The sequence below is a fragment of the Quercus suber genome, unplaced genomic scaffold, assembly GCF_002906115.3.
Source record: "Quercus suber isolate HL8 unplaced genomic scaffold, Cork oak 2.0 scaffold_5, whole genome shotgun sequence".
Taxonomy (NCBI): domain Eukaryota; kingdom Viridiplantae; phylum Streptophyta; class Magnoliopsida; order Fagales; family Fagaceae; genus Quercus; species Quercus suber.
The window spans coordinates 2,343,445-2,351,452 of NW_027069471.1; positions in this window are offsets into that span (position 1 = coordinate 2,343,445).

Genomic DNA, 8,008 nt, shown 5'->3' on the forward strand with positions numbered 1-8,008 from the left:
TCTAGACACCTCTTCGACACCTGGTGGATCAATCAAGAAATCTCCTGTCTCCTCGATAGCTTCTCGATCGATCGAGCTTCTGTTCTTGGTTCTGGTGTTCATTCCTCGACATCTTCAGCTGTCGACGTGCTTTTTCTCGACAGCTACCTCGACAGCTTTCTCGATACCTATCGACACCTCAGCTGTCAAGAATTACTAAGGTGCCTATTTAAGCTTCAGTCGCGATTCGAACTTCATTTTCTCGATCTCTCTCGATCTGTCCATGGCGGTTCCTCTCCCAAACTTGATTTTCTCCCTCAAAACTTCCAACCCACTTGATTTTTGGCCATTCCTTGGTTCTAATCACTTGGTAAGACCTCATTTTCCTTCCATTTTCATGCATTTCATGTTTTAAAGCTTAGGTTTTGGGGTTTTTGAAAATTTTTGTGGTTTTTCAAAATTAATGAGTTTTTCTTGAAATTTTGGGTTGGGTTTTCACTTAAATGTGTTCAAGATGTCATACATTGCATTCCATATGCATGAGAATGGTATTTACATGCATTTAGATGTGTGCTCTATGTTTATGTGCTGTTAGGATTGAATTGGGCTGAGCCCATGATGTTTTTCAATTTGCATGTCACATGTTCATGCATTCTCATGCATACGTACTTTTTGTTGAATATATTTGATATGTGTGAACTGTGTTGGGACTTTCCTGATTGTCTCCCTCTCTATCTCTTTCTCATTCCATTTACGTTAGTAGTGTCTATGGCACCCAAATGTAAATCCACTCCAGCTCAGAACCCTCTGCATTTTAGAGCTTCTTCATCTTCTGATTCCGCTCCTCTAAATCTTCGATTCCATGATGGAGATGCCCACAAGGCATTTTCGGAGAACTTTTCTAGACAAGGTGTTCATTCGAAACACCAAGTCATTTTGACGAACTTCGCCGACACTGACCTTCCCTCTGTCATTCACAGTAGGGGATGGGAGTCACTGTATGACATCCCGGTCACATGTCCTCTCGTGCTCATTCAGGAGTTTTACTCCAACATGCACGGAATCGATCGTTCAGTACCTCTTTTTTTCACTCACGTTTGAGGTACGCGCATCCCTGTCACACCGTAGCTCGTTGCGATGTGCTTAGAATTCCTAGGATAGAGTTTCCTGACGATCCTACCTGTGAGCATCTAAGGACTGTGTCCAAAGATGAGCTCATTTCCGCTTTTTTTCAGCACCCAGCTGATTGAGGTGAGCATCAGTACACATCATGTAGATCTTTTGCTAAAGGTCCTAGATTCCTAAACATGGTGATGACTTTTGTACTCCATCCACTCTCTCACTACAACTCTATCACAAAGCCTCATGCTCGATTTTTTTTATCTCTTCTTGAGCATCTTACTATAGACTTTCCTTCTCATTTTATCCTTTTTATCATAGATGTTCATCTAGATTCGGCGTCCCGTGATAAGCTCATCTTTCCTTCCGCTATCATGAGGATCTTACGTCATTTTTCTCTCCCTTTTCCTATGTCCGACCACTTCACACACATCTGTGCCATAGATGCCGCTACCGTAAAATGTAGTGAGGCTTAATTTAGGTCGCGACAGACAGATTCTACTCCTCCCTCCCGTTCAGCTCCATCCAGATCTACTCCATCTACCTCTGCTCCTTCTTCCTCTACGGGCGATGTATCTCTTGGAGACATCATGGCGCAGCTGCAGCGCATGGATGCTCGCCTCGATACACTCTCCTCTGAGTTGTATCAGGTGAATGTTCGTGTTGGTCGTATTGCACGATGGTAGGCGACCATGGGTGGTTTTGCTCCAAAGGCTACTCCTTTATCACCTTTTCCAGCGGCTTCAAACTCTGAGGATGATGATGGTGATGATAATGACGTTTCGGATGATGATGATAGAGATGCTAGCTCTACTGATGAGATGTCTACATGACACTCTATCCTTTGTCACTCGTGACAAAAAGGGGGAGTAGTTTTGGTTTATGAGAGTAGTCATCTTAGGGGGAGAGTTAGTATAGGACATTTTTGATAGGGGAAGTGTTGATATTTTGAGGGATGTAGTGAGATTTTGATGTATCTTTTCTTTTCTATTCTTTATAGATACATTGATCTTGTATATGAGGTCTTGTGACCAGTTTTACATACATTGTACTTATTTTCTCTATATGTGGATATATGTTTCTTTCACCTCTCTCTTCATGTGTTGGTTCTTCTCTATCTTTATATACATGTTCATTATACTTGTATGCAATCTATTATTTCTGTTTCACACAAGATACCTTGATAAATTTTATTTAAAGTGTTTCAGAAATACAGGCTGTCAAAGTCTACTTACCATAAACTCTTTTCTTGCAAAGTTTTTCAAGAGTTTGTATTAGGATATATTTTATTGTATTCAACAAGTGAATATGAGTTGAGTGATTTATGACTTCTCTCATATGCTCATTTGTTTATTATGGTTTTGTCATGGATTGCCAAAGAGGGAGATTGTTAGGACATATGTGTTCTCACTTGTCAAGAACATATGTCACTTATTTATGTAAATTGGCTAATCCTTTGACAAAACGCACTCTACTTGTAATTGGGTAGTTCTAAGTATTTTTAATACTTCAAGAAACAAGGTTTCAAGATCAAGTGTTGAAGTCATCAAGTCTGTCCAAGAAAAATCAAGCTGAAGTGCAAATTCATTAAATCTCGACACTTGCTCGATAGCTACCTTGACACCTGCTATATGTCAAGAATTACAAAATCAGATTTTCTGATCTGATTTTCTTAGGATCCGTGAATATGCTTTTGGGCCTTCTTTTATCCAAACCCTAAACATATAAAAGGATTGTTTTAAGAGCCATCAAGATGTACACAAGTTGCAAAAGCATTGAGCAATCTATGTTCAAGCAAATTGTGATCAAAAACGAAGTTCTTGACCTAGTTCATCTTCTCTGAAGAAGTTGCTATGTATTTGCACCAAAGGGTTTTGTGACCAAGCATCTTCTTGATCTTCATCGTGTAGTATGAACTGAAGAACTTTGCAACCAACCTCTCCTTCTTAAGTTGGTGTTTGAAGTCGCGTACTGGGATCCGCGTATTAGTTAGTCACGTACTTGGGAGCTGTGCATCAAAGTTGGGAACTGTCGCTATAGATCAAGTCCAATTGGGTATTGGGGTAAGGGTTCAACTGTAGGTTGGTAAGGTACTTGAGATTCCTTTACTTGTAATCGCTTGATTTAATATTAGTGGAGTTTCGGGAGTGGTGACCTGAAAATCACCAGTGGGGTTTTGCCACGAGGTTTTTCCCCATTCGTAAACAAATTACCGTGTCATTTAATTTCCACTGCATATTTAGTTTTTGGTAATTTGTTTGTGCTTCCACGCAATTGCATGATAAATTGATTAATTAATAACTTGGCTAAGTAATTAATTGGTTTAATCACAAGGGGTCATTCAGATTGTGGCCTATCAAGATCCATTTTCTTGTTATTAAATGCTTCAAGGAGGACATATAAGGTTTCAGCCAAAAAAAAAAAAAAAAAGGACATATAAGAAAAAGAGGTAAAGGAAATACTTCAAGATTGCATTTGGATATTGGAATTTGAATTTTCAATATATAGATTTGGAATCCCTTAATTCCAAATATTTAAATCTTAAAATTACTTGATTGAATTCATTTTATACATAGGATGATTTGAAATTCTAAAATTTTAAATCAATTGTTTGGATGGTTTAATAATCTCTAAATTTGGATTTGAAATCCTCAGCCCCATGGTTGACCAAACTATAACCGATGGGGTGTGAGAGACCATGCCCCCAATTCAATCCTCTTAAATGGTTTAGCAAAATCCACGCAAATCCACCCTCTTATTGGTGTCTCAAGAGACAGTAGAGGTTCTATTGATTTCATTATCTCTTCTAGGTCAAGAGTTTTACATGGAGTCAACACTTATTTTATTGAAAAAATAAGAAAACCAAAATTGAAAAATACATCTCTTATTGATGAATTGAAATTAAATGTACATCTCTTTAAAATAACTAGAAAATTACATGGCTTTGGGCATATATACAATCTAAGAAAAGTACATGACTTTGCTTTCTAGTTACAATTTAGAAATTGAAAATTACAAGTAAAAGCATCATTGATAATATACAATCTAAGAAAAGTGCATTGCTTTGATTTCTAGTTATAATCTAGAAATTGAAAATTGCAAGTAAAAGCATCATTGATAATCTAAGTTTGGAGGCTAGGTTACATGGTGGGGAAGGTGTTAGGCACCCATTTTGCTAGTGAAACTGGTCTTCTAGACTTTGGTGGCCAATAATCATATCAAATCCTTCAAACAATTTATATAAATTAATAACATGGAATTCAAAGATTGAAACAAGCATTCAAGAGCATGATAAAGATCCAATTCTAGGCATGCAAACATGAATTAAAAAGATTGAAATTGAAAGACGTTGTGAATATGTATGTGATGTCTGATAAACTCTAGTTTAAGAGCATATAAACATAGTCATATAAGATTGTTAAGAACATGAATCTACTTGAATATCTAAACTATTTTAAGTCCATGAGAATTTCATTTTTTTTTTCTTAACCCATTGTAAATTAGAACTTTTTGATATATGGGAAATATTTGATTGTACTATTTTGTGAATCTATATGTTTGATCCAGCTAATTAGGATTTTGGTTACTTATTAAGTTGTCAACTCACCCCTTTTTCCCCCTCTAGATTAAGATTATGAAAAATAGAAAATTTTGGGACTTTTGATATTTTGTTGTGCACATGAAAGAAAACTTATAAATTTTGGGGGATTAGATGTTATTGTAAAAGTATTATATCTTTTGGCTAATTGGCATTATATACTTAAGGTTTGGATTTTGTTCCTACTGAATTACTAGAGATCTTTTCATAATTGAATTGTTGAGGATATTTTTGGATTTATTTGATGCCAGTTTCTTTGAGGATGTTTCTTAGTCTCTCAGTAGGCCTTGCACACATCTAAGGTGAACATTTTATAAGCATGCAGCCATTGTCACATGCCTAGCTTAATGGTCGGGTTTAGGGCATGACAGTTACTAAACTAAAACACAATAATAATATACCAATCATATCAATTCTTAAAAGAACACAATTTAAAACACTTCTCCATTAGTTTGAAAGGGAAAAGAAAGTATATTACAAATATATATATATATATATATATATGAAAGCTCGAAAATGTGTTGAAAACACAAGAGCTGCTTAGACCCCCAATTAAAAGTTATAGCTCGATTGATTTTACACTAACTTAATACTAAATGCGGAATAGTGTAAAAGCGAGCGGAGAAACAAACAAGCTACTCTAATCCATAATCAAAGCAACACAGCAGTAAAATGGAATGTAAAAGAGTAGGGAAGAAAGATGCAAACACAAGATAACACGCCGATGTGTTATTGAAGAGGAAACCGAAGAACTCGGCGAAAAACCTCTCCGCCACCCTCCAAGCGGAAATTGAACCTGTAGACAATCAATTGGGATACATGAGTTAGCAAGAGATTGTCCAAGCCTAATCTTCCCGATGTACCTAAGCCCTCTAAGCCCCTACTCCAACAAGGCTTCTCGGAACTGTGTCTTATCTAGGATCCCGCAACAAGCTCCATGTTGCATCTACCATTCTTGGCTTCTTCCAATGCTTCCCAGCAACACCAAAACTTCACTTGACACTCTGAAAGGGTGTGGTAAGTGTTTGGGCTATCAACCTCTCAATGGTATGGAAATAGAGAGGTAGGAGTTGAGGAAATTCCATAAGCAAATGTGTAGAGGATTGTAGGTGTAACAATCTCTAACTCTCAAGGTGTTTGGCTAGGGTTTTCTCTCAGAAGCACTCCTCAACATTTATGGGTGATGTGAGTATATATAGTGTAGGCACAGAAAGTGTGTATCAGAATGGACAGGCTGGCAGAACAGAGTGTCTCGCAGTTGTCTCGCGGGAAGGCCTTACCCGCAAGATACTCGCGAGACACAGCTGTCTCCATCCTAGCTTGACTCTTTGCATTCCAACATGTGCAAGGCACATGAGTCACTTCACAGGATGCTTAGTCGTGAGCTACCCGCAAAAACTCTTCAGTCTTCAATTGCTTGAGTCTTCACACACTCTCTCTCTATTACACAACTCTTACAATCAAATCCCACAATAAATACAAGGTACAAAAGATTGAAAAAATTACAATCAAATTTGGCATGAAATAAAAGCTAACAAAATACATAGTTGTAAATAACAACTTTACAATCTCCCCCTTTGTTTTTCGTGACAAAACCCCTAAAACAGACTCTAGATTTAATCGCGAGTTTGGAAACAGTGGCAAAACTCACTCATGTCTAATCTAAAAGTTGTGAAGCACTTGCACGTATATACCTATAACCTGAAATACTTGCACACAAACAAAATTTTCATTAAGCTTATGACAAGTTGAACACAAGGTACCTACATGAGCAAGTAAAGTGCAAATTTGTAAACACTATAAAACATGTAAGCATATCTTGATCATACAGAAAACACAGTCATTAAAGAATAACTACAATGAACATTTAGCAAGTAAATGCTCATCTGGACACGCAATGCAATTAAGAACAATCAAAAGGATCAAATGCATGTCCAACACTCAACCAATGCAAAATACACGAAGTATTTTCATCTAGGATACAAGATCCTACTAGGGCACAAGAGTGAGGTACTTAAGACATATTAGCAATATCTTAAAAGTATAAAAAGATGCTACAGAGCATAGAGATAAACACAAATACTGAAAATAAACTGAAATTAAAAACAGAGTATTTAAAGCTTTAAACAAAGCAGTAACAGTAAAAACTGTAAACATAAACCAGCAGTTATAAATGCTAAAATAAACACAATTAAACCGCTTGTAAACCAATAACTAATGTTTCTAAGCCTAAACCTATGCTCCCCCTAACACTATGCAGGCTTTGCCTCAGCTCCCCCTCAAAATTTTCTCCCCCTTTTTGACTAGAATGGCCAAAGGGCTAAAACTGATTAGACTCTGAATCTGATCCCCGCGCCATGGACATGTCATCGATCTGTGAAGACAATGTGGTGATCTGTCCTTGGAGGTATACAAACTGTGTCGCGGTGTGCTGTACATAGAGTCAAGTACTAAAGACATCTAGTCCATTTTCACTAGTAGGCAATCGGGTCTATCTAATCCTCATGCTAGTGCTGAAGATGATGGTGGAGCTGAAGACTTTAGAGCAGAAGTGAATCTATCAATCTCCTCCTTTGTATCTCCACTTACGTCCTTAACACGATCCTGTGGTATCGTATGCACACCTGTTTTGAAACCCTTGATGTGAGCTGCACTCCTAATGACTGCGTGTGCACCAATGGGATAGTCCCTCTGAACCACAGTTAGACCACTCAGAAGTTTCAGCTTTGTCTTTGCAATCAGTCCCATAATCAGTGAGGGAAAAATCATAACTGTTCTAGAATTTTTCTTTTCAATGCTTTTCTTCAGAATGTGAAAGATATGTCCACAAGTATCTATCTCCTTGTGGGTGAAAAGATCGTATAGAAACCTTGTCCTTGGAGCAAACAGTGTAGTGAGGTTGGTGACTAGGTACAAGTTATGGATCATCACATATGCTAATGTCCTCATCTCCGATGAAAATCAGATTTTATTCAGGGATGTCTTCTTCGATGTACCACCAAGTATCTTTATCATCTCCTCAGTGGAATCTAATCTATCTTCATATTGGAATGAGATTGCCTGAAAGGGAGGACAAATCTCCAAAAATTCTTGAATACTATCCCTTGTAATCATGAATTCCTTGTGCCTCACCCAGCAAACTATATGGTCTTCTTCCACAGTAGCATTTGAGAAAAATTCTTGAATGATCTCTAAATACACAACCTCAACCAGATTCAACAGCTTGGTCTAAGTCCTTTCTTTGAACGCCTCAAGGATGAAGGTATCCTCAAGGGTTTCTAGTTGGACCACCCTCTCCATAATAATGGTTGC